Genomic DNA, 23,197 nt, shown 5'->3' on the forward strand with positions numbered 1-23,197 from the left:
TTTAGTTCCTTTGTACTCGATGTCATATTGGTATGCCCCTAGGAAAAGGGACCACCTCTGTAGCCGTTGTGCTGTCATTATCGGTACGCCCTTCTGAGGGTTGAAAATGGAGACAAGAGGTTGATGATCAGTTATTAGAGTAAATTTTTGACCGTACAGGTAGTGATTGAACTTCTTCACCCCCCACACTAGGCTGAGGGCCTCTCTGTCAATCTGGGCGTAGTTACGCTCGGCTGAAGTTAACGAGCGTGACGCAAAAGCTATTGGCCTCTCTACTGGAATTTATGTGACAGTACCGCCCCAATGCCGTAGGGAGACGCATCACACGCCAGTCTTATCGGTAGTGATGGTTTGTAGTGAGCCAATACTTCTCTTGAAGTGATTAAGTCCTTACTCTTCTGAAAGGCCCACTTACAGTCATTGCTCCATTTCCATGCTACTACCGTTCGTAGTAGGGCGTTCAGTGGGTGCAGAATTGTGGACAAATTCGGTAAAAACTTATGGTAGTAATTCACCAATCCGAGGAATGACCTCAGTTGCGACACATTTTCAGGCGCTGGGGCCTTAACAACCGCTTCAATTTTGTCAGGGGACTTATGTAACCCCTCTTCATCAATCACGTGGCCACAATACGATATCTGTTTCTTAAAAAACTCGCACTTGGGGCAGTTGGCTCGTAGCCCATGTTCACGTAGTCTAGTGAGCACCTGTTCTAGGTTGTTAAGGTGTTCACTGTCATCTTCACCTGTCACTAGGATGTCGTCCAAGTAACACTGAGTCCCCGGAATCCCTTGCAGGACTTGTTCCATCGCTCTTTGCCATGTCGCCGGAGCCGATGCTACTCCGAATATCAATCGATGATACTGGTAAAGACCTTTGTGAGTGTTTATCGTGAGATACTTCCAAGAGGATTCTTCAACCTCCACCTGTAAATATGCTTGTGCTAGGTCAATCTTTGTAAAACGCTTCCCTCCAGATAGTGAGGCGAAGATGCCTTCTATCCTTGGAAGAGGATATTGTACTGTATGAAGGACTGGGTTCACCATCACCTTGAAGTCCCCACAGATGCGAACCTTCCTTGGCTCCTCAGACTTATTGTTTAACGTTTTCTTCATGACAGGAACGATGGGTGTCGCCCACTCGCTCCAGTCTACCTTAGACAATACGCCTGCATTCTCCAGATTCTCCAGCTCTGCCTCGACGGCTGGGCGAATTACATATGATACCGGTCTTGCTTTGAAAAACTTGGGAATTGCATTCTCTTCTATTTTTATCGAGGCGGTTACGCCTTTAAGAGTGCCCAGTTCTTGTTGAAATACCTCTTTGGCGTTAGCTAAGATTGTTGACAATCGTGCAGGAGTGACGTCGTCATCTTTTTTACCAGCCACCGTCATTGCCTGAATGGAGTGCCAGTCTAAGCTTATCTTTCTGATCCATTCACGTCCCAATAACGGTGGTCCACCATCTTGCAGTATGTAGAGATACAATTTCCGTATTTCCTTGCCGTTGTATTCGACAGGCACCCTTATTTTTCCTCTGGGGTATACTTTTTGCCCTGTATACGTCGTCAAGACGATGGATGTCTCTCTCAAGGGTATGTGTGAGAGTAGCCACTCGTAGTCTCGTCGATTCATGACGGTTAGAGCTGATCCTGTATCCAATTCCATTTTAACTTGGGACCCTGCTATCGTGAGGGTGTCCCAAATGGTTCGGTGATCCTCTTTTGCGATTACATTGTGAAGTTTGAGGCAGCTTAGTCTCTTGTTCCCGGATTCACTATCGCTCATCTGGTCTTCGGAACTACTGTCCGTCATCTTTTGTACTTTCTTGTACGGTTCCTTAGTAGCCTTTTTGTTGTCGTTGGTCTTCTTCCCAGACCTGCAAACTCGTGCAATGTATCCCATCTTTCCGCATTGCCTGCATATTTTGTCCTTGGACCAGCAGTCCTTCTGGTCATGGTTTGTTCTGCAGCAGCGATAACATTTTGCAAATCCCTGTGTCATTTCGTGTGTGCCGTATTCCTGTGGCTTTTGTTGTATTTCTGCAGCTCCCCTGGCTGCTGCTTCATACGATACTGCCACGCTGAAAGCCTTATCTAGCGTCAGCTCTTTCTCTGAGAGTAACTTCTTCTGGGTTCCTTCACTCAGGAGTCCACAGACAAATTTGTCCCGTAGGGTATCTGCCAGTCCTGCTCCGAACTGGCAGTGCTTTGATAGCTTGCGTAGTTCCGTAAGGTAATCAGCATTGCTCACATTTTTATGCTGATTTCTCCTGTGGAATTTAAATCTTTCTGCTATCAGCAGCGGTGTAGGATTTAGGTGTTCCTGTAGGATAGCAACAATTTCGTTAAAACTCTTTGCCTTCGGTTTGGCTGGAGTAATCAGGTCCCTCAATAGGCCGTACGTTCTTGCGCCCATTAAATTTAGCAATACCGATGCCTTTTTCTCATCGGCTATTTCGTTTGCCTCGCAATATACCTCGACTCCTGCCATGATGTTCTTCAATCGAAGACTACGATGCCGCTTGGATTTGGTTAAGCCGAACATCAGAAGAGATGTGGAGAACAGGCAGTTTCAGAATATGAATGAAAGGCCGACCAGGAGTTTTAAGATAGGTCAACCAGTTTTGGCCTGGGACTACTGCACAGAGAAATGGCAGCCAGGAACGATCTGTACACGGCAAGGACCTCTCATGTATACCGTGGACGTTGGAGAGAGCATTGTAAGACGCCATGCTGACCAGATTCTAGAGTCACTGGAAAACGTCAACTCCACACCACGATCTGATACACCTGGCAATGAAACCGACGTACCAATTGCATCTACCGCAGAATCGGTGATATTGGAAGCAGATGAACCAAACAACGACATTGATCCCGACTCAACTTTACCAGAAGAACCTGATACCCCAAAGAGGCGTTATCCAGACAGAATCAGGAAGCCTCCTCAAAGACTGAACTTATAATTGCTTAACCTCAACCAATGTATCTCGCAACCGTAATTGTAATTGTAATTAGTTATCATTTAGTTGTTAAATGAATGTTATGTACTGTTTATCTAAAAGGGGAGGAATTGTTGTGTATGTACCTTTAAGGGAATAACTGTTCTCAGACTGCAGTACCAGCAGTGACCACCCCTGTATAAAAGGCGCTAGCAGCCTTCTGTAGTTTCAGTTCCCGATTGTCTCCATTCAGTAAAGACTTGTTAAACCAACTCCTGCATTCTGTGTCTCCATTAACACACGGATCTAATAGGGGGCATCACCTCAGGATAAGGGGTCGGCCATTTAAGACTGAGATGAGGAGGAATTTCTTCACTCAAGGCTGAGATGGATAGATTTTTGGACTCTAGGGGAATCAAGGGAAATGGGGATCGGGCGGGAAGGTGGAGTTGAGGTCGAAGATCAGCCATGATCTTTTCGAATGGCGGAGCAGGCTCGAGGGGCCGTATGGCCTACTCCTGCTCCTAATTCTTGTGTTCTTATATTCAACTTTACCATCTGATATATTTTTGGTTGGCTTAAGGGGTTTTAAAGCAACTTGCGGTTGAGTGTGACGGTAATTATTTGTTAATGATCTAGCTGATCAAAGGGTTAAGTTAACATGTATGCTCTTGAAGTTCTGAGTACTTAGCATTATTAGTGGATCCCTCATAGCGAACAATGTATTAAGCAAAGTAGTCGCCATTTAATGCTGTGGTCTTCCCCCCAAAATTATAAATGAAATGAAAGTAGATATTTAATTAAACGGGGTTGGTGCAAAACTTATTAAATAAAAGCAGCAGCCATTTTGTGGCAATGGGTTCATTTAACCAAGCAGGTTTGCGGAAATATATAAATCATAAATAAAATGAGTGGCTACTTAACACAACTAGTTTGCCCAAAAATTGATAGTTAGATATATAGACGTTTGAAAGAGTATCTAATATCTCTTTCGATATCGGTGGCTCGACTTTCCGCTTTGGACGCAAGCAGGAAATTGAGCTCAAAATGGGCTTGAAATTAGGCTGGTTAGGTTACGGTACAAATTTCCGCTTGAAATCTTCAATGAACCAGCGCAATCGGGCAGCGTAATAGTCTTGCATTGTTCCACGGAAGCTCAGCGTAAGCTGGAGGAACAGCACCTCATCTTCCAATTAGGCTCTTTACAGCCTTCCGGACTCAATATCGAGTTCAACAATTTCAGATCATAACCTCGGCCCCTGTCATATTTTTAAATATTTTTTATCCACACTTTTGGTTAGTTCATTTTCCTTTTTTTCTCTCCCACATGGTAGCTGCCTCTCATTCTGCCAGCGCATTTCACACTTCATCTAGAGCCATCTTCTGTCTCTTTACCTGTCCTATTACCATCTCGTCTCGCCTTGAATATCTCTTAATGTCTCTTCACCTCTCAGACCTTCCCTTTTGTTCTTTCATCCCCTCCCCCATTTCCCAGCCCCCAAACTGGTCTTTTAATCGGCTTCATTTCCTGCCTCTTTTTTCTCCGTTCTGTAGAAGGGTTTCGACCTGAAACATTAACTCTGTTTCTCTCTCCACGGATGTTGCCTGGCCTGCTGAGTTTTTCCAGCGTTTTCTGCTGTTATTTCGGATTTCCAGCATCCTCAGTATTTTGCTATCGTAATAGTATATAATTGGTTCTTTTTTTTTTCTTGCCAGTAAAATTTTGATGTATGAGTGGTAACCTGGTGCAGTTTTATTAATACAGCTGAAAACGAGAGGCAAAAGGAGTGGAAAACTGCAAACAAAGTTAAGTCTAAGGACAGAAAATCAGGGGCGGGCGCAGGACATGGGTCAATTCCAGCACAGTTAGGGGTGTAGACCAGGAAAGAGCTAAAGTTGAAGCAAAAAGGAGCCTTAGGAAGTGGGAGTCTTTTCCTCGCCAATTTTCACCCCTTCCTTCCCTCCTCTTCTGAAGGTGCTGATTTTCACAAGACCTGCCTTGCCCAAGTGGCCAATCTTCAGGTGTGAGCCTTGACACTCAGCAGGCTATTGGGGGGGTCCTGACTGTCCTCATCTGATGTCCACACTGGCAGATCTTACAGCAGGTGATGCTGGATAGCAGTCAAGGGTGTGAAGCCTAACCAATTTTCCCCCTCCCTCATACAAAGGTGCTGAGGCGAATTGTAATACCACCCTTGCTGAGATCAGATAGCTCGACACAGACGGGAGACTGAATCTGAGGCCTTACCCCGAGGTAAGTGTTGGGTTCAGCCACATACTGGATAGCTTCTGTTTCCTTGGTTCAAGTAGAATCCTCTCGCAGACCCCCAGTTTGAAAACCAAAGCCCAAAAGCTTCAATAACATATAAAAGCATATGCGGGAGAAGGGAACAGAGGGTTATGCTGACAGAGGAGGATGGGAGTAGGCTTGAGTGGAGCATAAACGCCGGCATAGACTGGTTGGGCGGAATAGCCTGTTTCTGTGCTATATTTTCTATGTAATTCTATGTAATACTTACCCAGTTCTTTTTATTTAGAGGTAGTTAATCGATAGAGGCATTAACAGCTTTGCAAGGGACTGTGATTCACATATCCACTACTACAGTAAATTACTCTACCCCATCTCTGTAATCTCCTCCAGCCCCACAACCCTCCGAGATCTCCGCGCTCCTCTAATTCTGGCCTCGAGCATCCCCGATTTTAATTGCTCCACCTTTGGCGGCCGTGCCTTTAATTGCTGAGGCCCTAAGCTCTGGAATTCCCTCCCTAGACCTCTCCACCTCTCTACTTCTCTTCCCTCCTTTATGACGCTCCTTAAAACCTACCTCTTTGACTAAGCTTTTGATCATCTGCCCTAATATCTCCTTATTTACAATCTATATTAATGACTTGGATGAAGGGACCAAGTGTACTGTAGCCAAATTTGCTGATGATACAAAGATAGATGGGAAAGCAAGTTGTGAGGAGGACACGAGGAGTCTGCAAAGGGATATCGATAGGTTAAGTGAGTGGGCAAAACTTTGGCAGATGGAGTGTAATGTGGGAAAATGTGAGGTTATCCACTTTGGTAGGAAGAATAAAAAAGCAAATTATTATTCAAATGGAGGGAGACTACAAAATGCTGTGGTACAGAGGGATCTGGGAATCCTCGTACATGAAACACAAAAAGTTAGCATGCAGGTACAGCAAATAATTAGGAAGGCAAATGGAATTTTGGCATTATTGCAAGGGGGATGGAGTATAAAAGTAGGGAAATCCTGCTACAACTGTACAGGGCGCTGGTGAGACCACATCTGGAGTACTGCGTGCAGTTTTGGATTCCTTATTTAAGGAGGGATATACTTGCATTGGAGGCAGTTCAGAGAAGGTTCACTAGGTTGATTCCTGAGATAAAGGGGTTGTCTTATGAAGAAAGGTTGAGCAGGTTCTCATTGGAGTTTAGAAGAATGAGAGGCGATCTTATTGAAACATATAAGATTCTGAGGGCGCTCGACAAGGTAGATGCAGGGAGGATGTTTCCCCTCATGGGGATTCGATTGTAAGGGGAATAGATAGGCGTTTCTGCGGCCGCAAATGAGACTCAAGGATGGTATGTTGCCTCCCTGGTGCAAGGGTCAAGGATGTCTTGGAGCGACTGCAGGGCATTCTGGAGGGGGAGGGTGAACAGCCAGTTGTCGTGGTGCATATAGGTACCAAAGATATAGGTAAAAACTGGGATGAGGTCCTAAAAGCTGAATATAGGGAGTTAGGAGGTAAATTTAAAAATAGGACCTGAAAGGTAGTAATCTCAGGATTGCTACCAGTGCCACGTGCTAGTCAGTGTAGAAATAGAAGGCTATTTCAGATGAATACGTGGCTAGAGGAATGGTGCAAGGGGGAGGGATTCAAATTCCTGGGACATTGGAACCGGTTTTGGGGGAGGTGGGACCAGTACAAACTGGACGGTTTGCACCTGGGCAGGACCAGGACCGAGGTTCTGGGGGGGTGTTTGCTACTGCTGTTGCGGAGGGTTTAAACTAAAATGGCAGGGGGTTGGGAACCTGTGCAGGGAGACAGAGGAAAGGGAAGCAAGGATAGAAGCAAAAGACAGGAAGGAGAAAAGCAAATGTGGCAGTCAGAGAAATCAAGGGTTTAAATCAAACATGGCCACAGTAAATAATAATTCTAAAAGGTCTAAGAGTGTTAAAAAAACAAGCCTGAAGGTTTTGTGTCTTAATGCGAGGAGCATTCGTAATAAGGTGGATGAATTAGCTGCGCAAATAGAGGTAAACAGATATGATATAATTGGGATTACGGAGACATGGCTCCAGGGTGACCAAGGCTGGGAATTCAACATCCAGGGGTATTTAATATTCAGGAAAGACAGGAAAATGGGAAAAGGAGGTGGGGTACCATTGCTGGTTAAAGAGATTAACACAAGGAAGGATATTAGCTCTGATGATGTGGAATCTGCATGGGTAGAGCTGAGAAATACCAAGGGGCAGAAAACATTAGTGGGAGTTGTATACAGACCCCAAACAGTAATGCTGAGGTTGGGGATGGCATTAAATGGGAAATTAGAGAAGCGTGCAATAAGGGCACAGCAGTTATCATGGGTGACTTTAATCTACATATAGATTAGGCTAACCAAATTAGTAACAATACTGTGGAGGAGGAATTCCTGGAGTGTATACGGGATGGTTTCCTGGACCAATATGTCGAGGAACCAACTAGAGATCAGGCCATCTTAGACTGGGTATAATGTAATGAGAAAGGATTAATTAGCAATCTTGTTGTGCGAGGCCCCTTGGGGTGGAGCGATCATAATATGATAGAATTCTTCATTAAGATGGAGAGTGAAGTATTTGACTCAGAGACTAGGGTCCTGAATTTAAATAAAGGAAACTACGATGGTATGAGGCGCGAGTTGGCTAGGATGGATTGGGGAAGGTTACTTAAAGGGTTGACGGTGGATAGGCAATGGCAAACATTTAAAGCTCGCATGGATGAACTACAGAATTTGTTCATCCCTGTTTGGCATAAAAAGAAAACAAAAAAGGTGACTCAACCGTGGCTAGCAAGGGAAATTAGGGATAACATAAGATCCAAGGAGAGGACATATAAATTGGCCAGAACAAGCAGCAAACCTGAGGATTGGGAGCAGTTTAGGATTCAGCAAAGGAGGACAAAGGGATTAATTAAGAGGGGGAAAATAGAGTACGAGAGTAAGATTGCATGGAACATAAAAACTGACTGTAAAAGCTTCGATAGATATGTGAAGAGAAAAAGATTGGTGAAGTCAAGCGTAGGTCCCTTGCACTCAGAATCAGGGGAATTTATAATGGGGAACAAAGAAACGGCTGACCAATTAGATACATACTTTGATTCTGTCTTCAGAAAGGAGGACACAAATAACCTTCCAGAGATGTCGGGGAACATAGTGTCTAATGAGAGGGAGGAACTGAATGAAATCAGTATTTGTAGGGAAATGGTGTTAGGGAAATTGACGGGATTGAAGGCCGATAAATCCCCAGGGCCTGATAATCTGCATCCTAGGGTACTTAAGGAAGTGGCCCTAGAAATAGTAGATGCATTGCTGGTCATCTTCCAAAATTCTATAGACTCTGGAACAGTTCCCATGGATTGGAGGGTAGCTAATGTAACCCCACTATTCAAAAAAAGTGGTAGAGAGAAAATGGGGAATGATAGACCGGTAAGCCTGACATCGGTAGTGGGGAAAATGCTAGAGTCCATTATAAAAGATGTAATAGCAGAGCACTTGTAAAACAGTGATAGGATCGGACAAAGTCAACATGCATTTACAAAAGGTAAATCGTGCTTGACTAATCTACTGGAATTTTTTGAGGATGTAACTGGTAGAATAGATAAGGGAGAACCAGTGGATGTGGTGTATTTGGACTTTCAGAAGGCTTTCGATAAGGTCCCGCATACGAGATTAGCGTGTAAAGTTAAAGCACATGGGATTGGGGGTAAGGTACTGACTTGGATAGAGAACTTGTTGGCAGACAGGAAGCAAAGAGTTGGAATAAACGGGTCTTTTTCCGAGTGGCAGGCAGTGACAGGGATTGGTGCTAGGACCCCAGCTATTCACAAAATATATTAATGATCTAGACGAGGGAACTAGATGCAATATCTCCAAGTTTGCAGATGACACAAAGCTGGATGGGCATGTGTGCTGTGAGGAGGATGCCGAGAAACTCCAGTATGATTTGGACAGGTTGGGTGATTGGGCAGATGCATGGCAGATGCACTATAATGTGGATAAATGCGAGGTTATCCACTTTGGTGGCAAAAACAGGAAGGCAGATTATTATCTGAACGGCAATAGATTGGGAGAAGGGAAAGTGCAACGAGACCTGTGTGTCCTTGTGCACCAGTCGCTGAAGGTAAGCATGCAGGTGCAGCAGGCGGTTAAGAAGGCAAATGGTATGTTGGCCTTCATAGCGAGAGGATTCAAGTACAGGAGCAAGGATGTCTTGCTGCAGTTGTACAGGGTCTTGGTGAGACCACACCTTGAGTATTGTGTACAGTTTTGGTCGCCTTATTTGAGGAAGGATGTTCTTGCCATGGAGGGAGTGCAGCGAAAATTCACCAGACTGATACCTGGGATGGCAGGAATGACGTATGAGGAGAGATTGGGTTGATTGGGCTTATATTCGCTGGAGTTTAGAAGGATGAGAGGGGATCTCATTGAAACTTATAAAATTCTAACAGGACTAGACAGACTAGATGCAGGAAGGATGTTCCCGATGGCAGGGGAGTCCAGAACCAGGAGTCACAGTCTAAGGATAAGGGGTAAGCCATTTAGGACAGAGATGAGGAGGAATTTCTTCACCCAGCGAGTGGTGAACCTGTGGAATTCTCTACCACAGAAGACAGTTGAGGCCAATTCATTAAATATATTCAAGAAGGAGTTAGATATATTTCTTAAGGCTAAAGGGATCAAGGGATATGGGGAGAAGGCAGGGACAGGGTACTGAATTTGGATGATCAGCCATGATCTCATTGAATGGCGGAGCAGGCTCGAGGGGCCGAATGGCCTACTCCTGCTCCTATCTTCTATGTTTCTATAGGGGAATCTAGAACTAGGGGGCATAGTTTCAGAATAAGGGGTCGCCCATTTAAAACGGAGATGAGGAGGAATTTCTTCTCTCAGAGGGTCATGAGTCTTTTGGAATTCTCTACCCCGGCGTGCTGTGGAGGCGGAGTCTTTGAATATCTTCAAGGCGGAGATGGACAGATATTTGAGCTACAGGGACGTCAAGGATTATGGGGAGCAGGCAGGAAAGTGTTGAGGCCATGATCAGATCAGCTATGACCTTATTGAATGGTGGAGCAGGCTCGAGGGGCCAAATGGCCTACTCCTGCTCCTATTTCTTATGTTCTTACGTGACTCCGTATCAAATTTTGTTTCATAATGCTCCTATGAAGCGCCTTTGGATGTTTTACTACGTTAAAGGCGCTATATAAATACAAGTTGTGGTTGTTCTAGTGGGAGAACAAAATGTGACTTAATCTTGACCTATGCCAATTACTGTAACGTAAATTACACTCAAGGGGAACATTAGTTTCTTTAAAAAGTTATGGCTTAAGACACATACACCGCTGATTAAGAAATACTTCTCTTCAAAATACCATATTAGTTCATGTTGTCTGCTTATAAAAATGCATAAAGCATAAAGCAAAACTATTCTCGTCTAACAGACTGGCAGTGCAACTTTCTTCTCTTCCCTTAATGAGCAATTGATGGCTACAGTATTTAGTGATGACAATTCCAGTTTGCTTGTTTCCTGTACGATGATAATCTCCTCCCTTGCACTTTTCCCGTTATTTTTTACTGGACGTAATGGATGGGTGGTAGTTGCTGTATTTTAAGCATTTCCCTTATTTACAAGCTTACTTGGGGTATTATGGAGATTACCAAAATCACAGTCGACAGGGGAAAAGGATCAAAACATTATTTTTGCTCCGAAGTTATCTCGTGAAATTTATTTTAACTTTCCAACAAAACAAAATCCGCAGTAAATATATATGTGTGTGTGTATATATATCTGGCGGTGAAACAGTACCATAGGGTCACCTGGAACTCATTATGTGAGCAGCCAAAGATTAACATGAGCTGCTGCTCAACAGCAATGCTGGCCGCAGCCCCCTGGAGGAAAGGAATCGCTTCGGTTGCTCACGTGAATGTGAAAGGAAACCGCCAGTGCGACCACAGACCTGAAACAGAACTGCCTGTATCCCGAGAGGGCTCCGAAAGGAGCTTAGGCCTTGCAGCAGAGGGCCTGGAACACGCGGGTCTGTGGAACAGCAGAGCCTCGGGACGTGGGCAAGCTCAGGTTGCAAGAGAGGTTGGGGTAGATTTTCAGTTTTGCCACCTGGACGTTAAGCATTGCCTGGGCAGAGCTCGGGATAGACAATCTGGCAGGCGGGAGGAGAGGGGGGTAGTGGGGGGGGGGGGCGATCATAACTCCCCCCACCCCCACCCCCGCCCGCCTGAGATTCTTTACATTAGTTTCAATGAAAGAAAAATCAGGGTTGATGTTATGTAAGGGGCGTGCTATCCTCCCTCGACCGCCAGATTTTCCTTTCTGCTCTCCGTCCGGGTGACTCTCATGTCCACGGGGGGTTAAAGACAACAATCTACCCCATTGAGTGAAGATGCTGTTTAACTTTTTCACCCAGAGGGTGGTTGGAATCTGGAACTCACTGCCTGAAAGGGTGGTAGAGGCAGGAACCCTCACAACATTCAAGAAGCATTTAGATGAGCACTTGAAACACCAAAGCATACAAGGCTACGGACCAAATGCTGGAAAATGGGATTAGAATAGACAGGGCTTGATGGCCGGCGCGGACGCGATGGGCCGAAGGGCCTCTTTCTGTGCTGTATAACTCTATGACTCTATGTCCAAGAAGGGCATGCTTGCACTTATTTGAAAGTATTTTATTTATTCTTGAGCTCCGTAGCGCAGTAATGTTAAACCTCCCGACTGTTCTCAGTGGCGCCAGCTTGGCTCAGTTGGTAGGCCTCTCGTCTCTAAGCCAGAAGGTTACAGTTCAATCCCCATTCCAGAAGTCTGACCCTAAGCCGGCACTCTTAACGTGGCACCGAGGAGGAGATGTGACACCAAGGTCCTGGCTGACTGTTCCTGTGGTTCAAGTGGACGTTAAAGGCTCTGTGGCGGTATTCGAAGTGGAGCAGTACTCACAGTGTCCTGGACATGAAAAGAAAAACCAGGCTAACTAGTAAATCATCTCAATGCTGTTTGCGAGACCTTGATGTGTGCAAAAATGTCTGCCACGCTAGCCTTATACAACAACATCTGAAAGTACAAGAAGAAAAAGTTCTGACCAGTTCTGACGAAAGGTCATCGACCTGAAACGTTAGCCCTGTTTCGCTCTTCACAGATGCTGCCTGACCTGCTGAGTGTCTCCAGTGTTTTCCGTTTTTTATTTCAGATTTCCAGCATCTGCAGTATTTTGTTTTTGTAACATCTGAAAGTAATTCATTGTGTGTGACGTGCTGAGCGATGTGTTACATAAATGCAAATCTTTCTATCTCTTAAATTGGCCTTCACGGGAACACACTATTTGTTCCCACGATTGTTTTCCTTCTGATCAGGCTCAGAATTAAAAGTTAACACGGTGCTTAAATCTTTATCCACAAAGATTGTGATTCTACCAGTTCCGCCCCGTGTGTTTTCTCCTTCACAATATTCACAGGCTCTGCTGCCCTTTCCCCCCCCCGCCCCCCCCCCCCCGCTGTATGCCTCCATTTAAATCCTGTCTTTTCACTCCCCAACTTTTCATCCAATTAAAACACCTGGGGTATCTTCCATACCAAGTGTGAGTGAACGCCATCCGGTGGTGGGAGGCAAACCTACACCCAAGACGCAGCAAGCGATGCCAAATAAAATGTAACACAACTCCAAACACCAACACTAAGTCCAATGTGCAACTGATTCTATTCACAACGGGAACAAGGCCAATTATTAATCCTAAATCATCTCTTTTGTTTTTTAGGGTCATTCACAAAACACCCCAATTAAGTAGTCAATAAGACTGGATGGCTCGTGTGATGTGGCACAGATCTGCTGGGCCGAGTGGCAGTCACAGACGTGCACAGCATCTGACAGGAAAGATGGCAGCAGTGAGAGGGTAAGGTGCCATATAAATGAGGTAAACAGCTAAATATTAACCAAAATATCTAATCAGCGAGTGAGAACTTTACTGCCTCAACCTTGAGCCAATGCCAACATTAGATTAGTTGTACTGTAAACAGAAAATACTGGAAATGCTCAGCAGGTCAGGCAGCACCTGTGCTCATGTGTCCTCCAAGTGTTCGCCTCGGCAGCACATATACTAAAATGGAACGGTGCAGAGAAGGTTAGCACGGCCCCCCGGCGCCAGGATGATACACAAATTCGTGAGGCGTTCCATATTCCGCCTCCGTCAGGTTAGTTATGCTCGGTGTTCCACCTACCAATCGGGAGGTGTCCCACGCAGGCCGCTCACCAGCGCTGCCACTGGGAGAGATACCGCGCCCGCCCGGCAGTGCGGTAAATTGAAAGGGCCCGCGGAGGAGAAAAAAAAATCAGAAGGAGCATCGGTTGTGCTCATGTCCTCTTGAATAAAATGTAAACTGATCGCAAAGTTGCTGCAGCCAGAGACACTGGGCCTGAAAATCCGCAGGGCTTGAGGCTGGCCGTGACGCAGGGTACGGCGCGCCCGCCAGTGCCCCCCAACGCTGACCCTGTCGGAGTTGGTGGGCTCACTGGGAAAGGGATTTGCATGGCGCGGGCGGGTGCAAGCACAGCGGGGCATCTTGGGTGCCATGCCGACAGAAAATCTGGCACCTGCCCGCCACCAGACCCCAAACATGGTCTCCACGGCCCACTCTCTTTGGAAGGAAAATCAAAACTCTTTTTTTTTAAAAGTATAATTTTACCAGCCTTTTGGTGTCCATGCTGCTTGCCTGATCCGGACCCCACCATTTCTCCAAGTGGAACCCACTTAGGTCGTTACTCTCATCTCACTGGGTGTAATAGCCTCCAGTAATACAGATAACATTCTTAGAGGGCGTGACAGGGTAGATGCTGAGCGGCTGTTTCTCCCGGCTGAAGAGTCTAGAACTAGGGGTCACAGTCTCAGAATAAGGGGTCGGCCATTTAGGACTGAGATGAGGAGAAATTTCTTCACTCAGAGGGTGGTGAATCTTTGGGATTCTCTACCCAAGAGGGCTGTGGAGGCTCAGTCGCTGAGTATATTCAGGACAGAGATTGATAGATTTTTGGACATTAAGGGAATCAAGGGATATGGGGATAGTGGAGTTGAGGTAGAAGATCAGCCATGATCTTACTGAATGGCGGAGCAGGCTCGAAGGACCAAATGGCCTCCTCCTGCTCCGATTTCTTATGTTCTTATCCCCGTTATGTTTTTGCCTGCATTACATTAATGCAGACCTAGCCCGTTTGTTTTAATGGAACCGTAAGATCTAATGCGCTAGAAATAGCAACACAGAGGAAATTAAACCCGCCAAAGGCAAAAGTTCCCTGCAGTTCTGCGTAACATTTAGATGTTTCTAGCAATTTGTTTAGTTTGTTTGGTGATACGGCCTATTTAGAGTTAGATGCCCCATCTGCAGCTTTGAAAATCTCAGTGTGGCCTGATATTCTGTGACCACGGACTTCGAGCAGGCCCATCACTACGGACTGATGGGCCCGACAGTGTCAATTTCAATGTGTTTTTGCAGTTTCTAACTTGAAAGTTAACATATGCTTTTCATTCCCTGATCATCAGGAATAAAACATTCAACGCTTTAGTCACGGTCTGACAATACCATTCCACATCAGCAATTGTGATTTTTCATTCGGTGTTCGTGACAGCCAAAAAGTCCAACAATGAAACTTGACATCCCTCGGTCATTGTCGTGTTGTACACGGGTTTAATCCACAGACTGCAAGGAATACCGAGGGAAATTTCCTCTGGTGGCTTATGTGTTAGTGACATTTTAAATATAGCAGGAAGATTTCCAGTGTTGTCAATTCCTGGCATTTTAAAAGAATGCAATTATAACTTTGCCAGAACCAGCGACCAGAGAGAATAGCGATGACATTGCAAACACATCGGAAAATCTTCCCTCTACGTTATGTAAGATTTCAGATCAAAAACTTTGGCCCTGAAAATCCACGTACTCAATACTGGACTCGGGACTAGTCTGAGGGAAGGCGGAGGGTTTCGAAGGTAAGATGCAGGTATATTTCTGCAGCGGAAGTGGGACCTGGGAGAGGATTCCAGGCCAGGTTCAAGACCTGAAAAACACAGGAGAAAACCTTTTTCAAGAAGGGTAGCAGTCTTCGTGACAAAAAAGGGTCCTGTTTCTTAAATTTATTTACTTCTTCAGCCAGACCGGCTCCAGGGCGGCCAACTCTGATTGGACGCATTCCTGGAGGTATTGCCACATGACCTGCCACCTCCAACCACCCCGCCCCCACGCACTCCCGCCATTGGTCGCCTGACACACTCCTACATTCATCACACCAATTGGACAGTCAACAGACTGTTCATTACTCGATTGGACGATTCTTGACTGTCAGTCAAACAGCCTATTTCCCCATCTACAATATTTTTACAGCTAATATTTGAAAGTGTTCAAAGCAAATCACAGAATAGAATTATAGAATCATACAGCACAGAAGGAGGCTATTCGGCCCATCATGCCTGTGCCGGCTCTTTGAAAGAACGATCCAATTAGGCCCACTCCCCCTGCTCTTTCCCCATAGCTCTGCAAATTTTTCCCCTTCAAGTATTTATCCAATTCCCTTTTGAAAGTTACTATTGAATCTGCTTCCACCACCTTTCAGGCAGCGCATTCCAGATCACAACAACTCGCTGCGTAATAAAAAGTTTTTTTAATGCCCCAATAATTTTCCTCCCGGAAAGCAATGTCCAGGAGATTAATCTTCAATTCCTGGAGACTCCAGGGCAATCCTGGTGGGTTGGCAACCCTAACCTGCCCGTTTTATCCACAGGCGGCTGGCCAGTGTCACTTTATAGTAACAACAACAACAACTTGTATTAATATAGCATACTAAAACTTCCCAAGGCGCTTCACAGTACCTCCCGGCGTTGAAGACATAAATGTACCCAGTAATGACCGGGGGCAAATATTCCTCGCTCGGGGTTTGTTCACCCGCCTCGCCACAAGGCGGAGCTTCAGTGACGTTGTCGAAAAGAGCAAAACCAAACAGGTCTGTCGCTTCACCGCAAAGGTACCAATTGCCAACTTCATGCAAATGTTCAAAAAGGCACACAGCACAAACTAGGGCCCTAAACCTCCATAAAACACTGGATAGGCCCTAGCTGGAGTATCCTGTCCAATTCTGGGCACCGCACTTTAGGAAGGATGTCAAGGCCTTAGAGAGGGTGCAGAGGAGATTTACTAGAATGGTACCAGGGATGAGGGGCTTCAGTTATGTGGAGAGACTGGGGAAGCTGGGATTGTTCTCCTTGGAGCAGAGAAGGTTAAGATCAGATTTGACAGAGCTGTACTAAATCATGAAGGGTTTTGATAGAGCAAATAAGGAGAAACTGTTTCCAATGGCAGAAGGATCGATAACCAGGGGACACAGATATCAGGTCATTGGCAAATGAACCCAAGGCGACATGAGGGGAAAAATATTTACGCAGCAAGTTGCGATCTGGAATGTACTGCTTGAAAGGGCGGTGGAAGCAGATTCAATAATAACTTTCAAAAGGGAATTGGACAAATGCTTGAAGGGGAAAAAATTAAAGGGCTATGGGAGTGAGATTAATTGGATAGTTCTACTACAGGAAACTTTCGATTTACTGGCACCTAAATAACCAGAAATGTCAGTTAACCGGCAAAATTCAGGAGTAGGTTCAGGTAACTTTTATTACTTTTTTTACTCCATTTGTTGCTGTGCAAGGGTGTGGCTGCAGCTGTTGCTAAGCTACAGAGACGCTTGCAACTTGTGCCCATTGTTCTGAAGCCAACAGGGTTTGTTGCTTTATACGGAGTTCTCAGCTCCGTATCTTTTACTATAGCGTTCGGTTATCCGGAACTTTTGATGAACCGGCACCACGTCGGTCCCGTCCGTGCCGGATAAAAAAAAGTTTCCTGTATTATTAAGAGTCAACCGGGTCGAATGGCCTCCTTGTGTGCTGTATCACTCTATGATTCGACCATTTTCAGCGGCCAGGCAATGGCTAATGAAAATCCAAACGGAAAGCTGCATCACAGAAGTCAGAGCGCAGGATATAGCATTGGCAGAGTGGACCACCCACAGGTTTTGGCAGGGTTTCGGCAATAGTTAACCAGCATTTACCAGTTGCCTGCTGTCACTGTGAGCCCCAGTTAGGACAGCACCACAAGGTGAGAATGGAATCTGCATGTGCACTTACTTCACTGACGAGCAGCCCTCCGAGTTTTAGACTGGTCTTTTCACTGTCTGGTGGTTCAATCCAAATCGACAATGAACATTTCAGAAGGAGCCACATGAAGCAAGTTAAATTTAATACGGACAAAGTGCCACAAGACAAAACCTTAAATTTACTCCATACCTTTTTTAAAAATATATATCTAGACTAATATAAATGGAATAAACTATAATAAACTGTTGTTAGTACAATAAGTAGGGTGCACTCCAGCCAACCACAGTCATTATACAATAGCAAAATACTGCGGCTGCTGGAAATCTGAAATAACAACAGAAAATGCTGGAAAAACTCAGCAGGCCAGGCAACATCCGTGGAGAGAGAAATAGAGTTAACGTTTCAGGTCAGAAGGGTCATCGACCAGAAACGTTAACTCTGTTTCTCTCTCCACGGATGTTGCCTGGCCTGCTGAGTTTTTCCAGCGTTTTCTGTTGTTATTACAGTCATTATACAGTTCATGCAGGTCAAGAATGTGCAGTATTTTAAGCTGATGCCGCCAGTCAAGTCTGTATGGGTTAAATTTCCTCTTGTGGTTGCGAGGGGTGTTGTCACCATATTGAGGAGCTGTTCATCTGGCTGGGTGCCCGCTCCACAAACTGCTCCAACATCACGTTGACAGCTCGAGAAAAGTACTGTGCAGCGCAAACTGGCTGTTGTGGCACAACAGCTTCAAGTTATTTGTTTTCCTTCTAAAGGTCTTGTCAAGGCGGGGGTGGTGGAAATGGTCGCACAACAACATCCAGAACTGTGGAGGCATCTAAAACTAGGAGTCATAAATCTAAGACAGTCATTAATAAATCCAATAGGGAATTCAGCAGAAACCTCTTTACACAGAGAACAATTAGAATGTGGAACTTGCTACCATAGGGAATAGATGAGGCGAATAGCATAGATCCAGTTCAGGGGAAGCTAGATAAGTACATGAGGGAGAAAGGAATAGAAGGATATGGTGAGATGAAGAGGGGTGGGAGGAGGCTCCTGCAGCGCATAAACAGCGACCGGCATAGACCCCTTGGGCTGAATGGCCTGTTTCTGTGCTGTGAAATTCGATGTAATTCTATGTAAAGCCATTGGTCATGGTCTTCAAGACACTTTCACATGTACAAGCCCTGTGAGGTGTCTCTAAAGCAGCACTGTCCAGTGCGTTAGCCACTAGCCACATGTGGCAACTTGGGAATCCAGATGTGGCGAATAATGGACACCCTTGTTGGGCGTGCAAATCTCAATACTCCTATTCGCACGGCGAATGCACTTTAACCTTTTTGTGTGTTTGTTGGTAAAAATGGAAATGTGCGAGTCAACATTCTCAGCGATCACTCTGATGAAGCCAAAGTACCGCCCGCAAGTGCTGGGCAAAAACCTAGAAGCTGCACTAAGATGTGCTGGCTGATAAATCCAAGCCAGAATTCCAAACGTTGGTGAAAGAGAAAGACTGCAATGTTTCACACTGAACGATGGTAGAAACATAGACAAATAGGAGCAGGGGTCGGCCATTCGAGCCAGCTCCGCCATTCAATATGATCATGGCTGATCCTCTATCTCAATACCATATTCCCGCTCTCTCCCCATACCCCTTGATGCCTTTTGTGTCTAGAGGTTTGTTAAGTAAATATTCATGTGAAGTGCCTTTACCCGTATTGTGTGAGGGCCTGCCGGGTGTTTTCGACTAAACCGAGCGCAAGTGGTTGAACCGGTGTTGCCGCAGCCACTCCTGTAGCTAGTCAGCGACTGCTATTGGACAACACTGCTCTAGAGAGATTTCCTGCAGGTTTAAAGAAATATCCACAGTGTGGCAGAATGGGGAGCTTTGCGCTCGTTGCTGCCCAGCTGGGTGGATCTCCTGGCCTTTTCTGGGATCAGCCCTGATTAAATATGCAGGTGCGTTCCAGCCCATATTGGCCGCTTAAAGGTAAGCGGTCAAAAACGTTGTTGGCCTCTCAAAAGGTTGTAAATATTACAAATGCGTATTTCAGGCTTTTGAAAGAGTGCAAGGTGCAAAACACAGTGGCTGGCGCGATGAAGGTAGAAGCAGGAATCCGAATCCCTGGGTTAGTGATGGAGTAGGCCAGCATCCAAACCCCATTTGATGGCTGATGTGGAGATGCTGTTTCAGAAGGTGGGTGCTGGAAGGTGAGAACAACATGGCAAAATGCCTGGCAGGAGGTGGCAGTGAAAAAGTTGATGGAGGAAGGGATCTCAACTCTCACTGAGAGTAATGTCGCATTGCAGTTCTGATGAAGTGGTCTTCACCTGAAAAGTTAATTCACCTGCTCGCTCCACAGATGACGACTGACCTTGTTAAGTGCAATTTCTTGTTTTGGGTGTCAGATTTCCAGAATCTGCAGGGGGTTTTTTTTGCTTTTTTTTTGTCAGTAATGTTCTTACAGTCATCCTGGCTATTTGACACCCTTGCAGTAGACAGCACAGAACTGCAAATGGGCTTTGTGCAGACCCAGAACCTGTGGAGGCAGTTCTGCATGTTAATCACCGGGAAGGTGTTCCTGGTATAATGACAGGTGCCGGGAGGCCGGTTCTGGTGCCTGCCGATCATCCTGACACACAAACAATGATGGACAGGAAAAGAACCTCTGGTCCATCCAACCTGTCCCGCACAATTGTCATATCTTGTCTACACTCTCCACCCCACCTGAAACCATGATGGCTTTGATCTTTATCTATTTTAACCGTGAAATTGGGATCCTTCAAAATTCAACCCCCCTCACTAAGTTGAACTTAACTTGATAACCATCAGATACTCCTCACTTCGATGTCTTGTAGCGCCCTAAGCTCCTGAGTCAAAAGGTTGTGGGCTTAAGCCCCACTCCAGAGACTTAAGCAAAAACATCTAGGCCTACGCTCCAATACAGTCCTGAGGGAATGCTGCACTGTCAGCGGTGCTGTCCTTCGGATGAGACGTTAAAACTGCTCTCTCAGGTGGACGTAAAAGATCCCGTGGCGCTATTTCAAAGAAGAGCAGGGGAGTTATCCCCGATGTCCTGGCGTTGAGTTATCCCTCAAGCAACAGCTTTGAGAAGGAGGTGGTGAGCCGTCTTCTTGAACCGCTGCAGTCCGTGTGGTGACGGTGCTCCCACAGTGCTGTTAGGGAGGGAGCTCCAACATTTTGACCCAGCGACGATGAAGGAACGGACAATATGCTTCCAAGTCAGGGTGGTGTGTATCTTGGAGGGAAACTTGCAGGTGATGGTAGTCTGTGTCTTCTATTGTCTCATCTGCACTTTGGCGTGCACTTTCAATCCATGTCTGCCTGTGTGGGTTAGCTTTTGACTCAAACATGTTGAAAAAAAAACAGATGATCTGGTCATTATCACATTGCTGTTTGTGGGAGCTTGCTGTGCGCAAATTGGCTGCCGCGTTTCCCACATTACAACAGTGACTACACTTCAAAAATACTTCATTGGCTGTGAAGTGTTTTTGGACATCCTGAGGTCATGAAAGGTGCTATATAAATGCAAGTCTTTCTTTCTTTTCCTGTATAATTTTGTTTTGTAAGAACTCCTTTTTCATGTTTGCTCGCCTTTCAGTTCTTCCTGCACTGCTGAAGTTCTGTAAATGCTTCAATTACAGTTGGCTTTTCAACTGCTAACAGACAATATTTGGCGAGTCTAGGTTCCATACTAGTATACTTTTCGCAGAAAGCAACAAAGTTCTCATTTTTAAAATGTCTTTAGATAGAGTCATAGGCCTAGAAATTCAGTTGCTTGCGCCACCAGTTTGCGCCCAAAGAGGCCACTCAGAGGCTTTAGCGCCACTGGCCGCAACCACCGCGATATTTAGCGGGGCGCGAATGGCGGCGTTAGCCTGTAGCGCTGCGCCGCCACTGATGACGTCATAGGTGTGCGCAACGCCCCGCTACCGCCCCGAACGCCATATTAGGTCGCGGCCGCCTCTTCCGCGCCGGCCGCAAATAGCGACCGGTACACAGGGGCCTACCTGTGGCGGTAGTGGCGCAAGTTAAGGTGGAGGTGCGGCCGGCCGCTTTTTCGGCGGCCGCCTGCCCGCACCTCTGTCCCCGGCCTCCAACACCGCCCCCCCCCCGCGGCATTGCCGGCTGTTTCCCGAGAGCCCGGCACTTCTCCTTGGTGCCGGGCTCATTTGCCGGCACTCGCGAGCGTGGATCGCGCTGTTGCAGGCACCTCCCCCTTAACAGTGGGAGGAAGGCCTGCAGTACCGCAGCGTGCCGTGCTGCAGCGGGTGGCGCTGCGGCACTTTGCGCGCCGATATTCAGTTTCAGCGCCCCAAGCGGGGCGCGGGAAGCCTCGTTTAGCGGCCGGCTTCCATTTGGGGTGCAGAAACTGAATATCCCGATGGCGCAAGTGGCTCCGCGCGCAGCGGTAATTCCGGCGCCCAGGCGAGCTTGGCACCCCGTTTGCGGCTCCACCCAATTTCTCCCCCATAGAGTTATACAGCACAGAAAGTGGCCCTTCGGCCCATCGTGTCTGCGCCGGCCATCAAGCCCTGTCTATTCTAATCCCATTTTCCAGCACTTGGTCCGTAGCCTTGTATGCTATGGCATTTCAAGTGCTCATCTAAATTCTTCTTGAATGTTGTGAGGGTTCCTGCCTCTACCACCCTTTCAGGCAGTGAGTTCCAGATTCCAACCACCCTCTGGGTGAAAATGTTTTTCCTCAAATCCCCTCTAAACCTCCTGCCCCTTACCTTGAAACTATGCCCCCTGGTTATTGACCCCTCTACTAAGGGGAAAGTTCCTTTCTATCTACCCTATCTATGCCCCTCATAATTTTGTACTCCTCAATCAGGTCCCCCCTCAGCCTTCTCTGCTCTAAGGAAAAGAACCCCAGCCTGTTCAGTCTCTCTTCATAGCTGAAGCGCTCCAGCCCAGGTAACATCCTGGTGAATCTCCTCTGCACCCTCTCCAATGCAATCACATCCTTCCTATAGTGTGGCGACCAGAACTGCATACAGTATTCCAGCTGTGGTCTAACTAGCATTTTGTACAGCTCCATCATAACCTCCCTGCTCTTATATTCTATGCCTCGGCTAATGAAGGCAAGTATCCCATATGCCTTTTTAACCACCTTATCTACCTGTCCTGCTGCCTTCAGGGATCTATGTACATGCACACCAAGGTCCCTCTGATCCTCTGTCCTTCCTAGGGTCTTACCATTCATTGTGTATTCCCTTGCCTTGTTAGTTCTCCCAAAATGCATCACCTCACACTTTTCAGGGTTAAATTCCATTTGCCACTGTTCTGCCCATCTAACCATCCCGTCTATATCATCCTGTAGCCTGAGGCTTCCCTCCTTGCTATTTACCACTCTACCAATTTTCGTGTCATCTGCGAACTTACTGATCATACCTCCTACATTCATATCTAAATCATTAATGTACACTACAAACAGCAAAGGACCCAGCACCGATCCCTGCGGTACACCACTGGACACAGACACAGGCTTTATCTACATTATGCAAAAATCAATAGCAGAATTCTGTATAAAAACGTACTGCTAAGCACAAAAGTAGTCTAAAAGCCCTCAGACGCTTTAAGAGCTTCACTGCTCTTGGAGGTTTCATTCAGGTCATTTAGAAATGGAAGACTAAACTCTCAAATCAATCCCGACCTAAACAGGTGGAAAATGGCAGCAGACTTCATTTAAGAGCGCTAGAATATTTCAATGGCTCATTTTCAGTGACAGCTGATCTAAAAGGTCTGCCAGTAAATTGTGCTTGGTATGAATGTGCTGCCAATCTGGTTATAATGATCTTAGCCAGAATTTCTGGTGCGCCAGTGCCTGCTTTGCTCCTGCACCACTAGTCTTAG

At 46.1% G+C, this 23,197-nt stretch overlaps 1 protein-coding gene and 1 non-coding gene across 2 annotated transcripts in view; one reads left to right on the plus strand and one right to left on the minus strand.

Moving 5' to 3' along the window:
* vegfc (vascular endothelial growth factor c) overlaps positions 1 to 23,197 on the minus strand; it is a 289,917-nt gene that overhangs the window by 208,525 nt on the left and 58,195 nt on the right. The gene's annotated exons all lie outside the window — the stretch shown is intronic.
* Positions 13,279 to 13,386, plus strand: LOC147124037 (U6 spliceosomal RNA). The gene has a single exon (XR_015080201.1). It is a non-coding gene; the product is annotated as a U6 spliceosomal RNA (small nuclear RNA).

This window comes from Somniosus microcephalus, chromosome 1 (genome assembly GCF_052327205.1).
Source record: "Somniosus microcephalus isolate GS21.2 chromosome 1, FLI_Smic_1.0, whole genome shotgun sequence".
NCBI classification, from domain to species: Eukaryota; Metazoa; Chordata; class Chondrichthyes; order Squaliformes; family Somniosidae; genus Somniosus; species Somniosus microcephalus.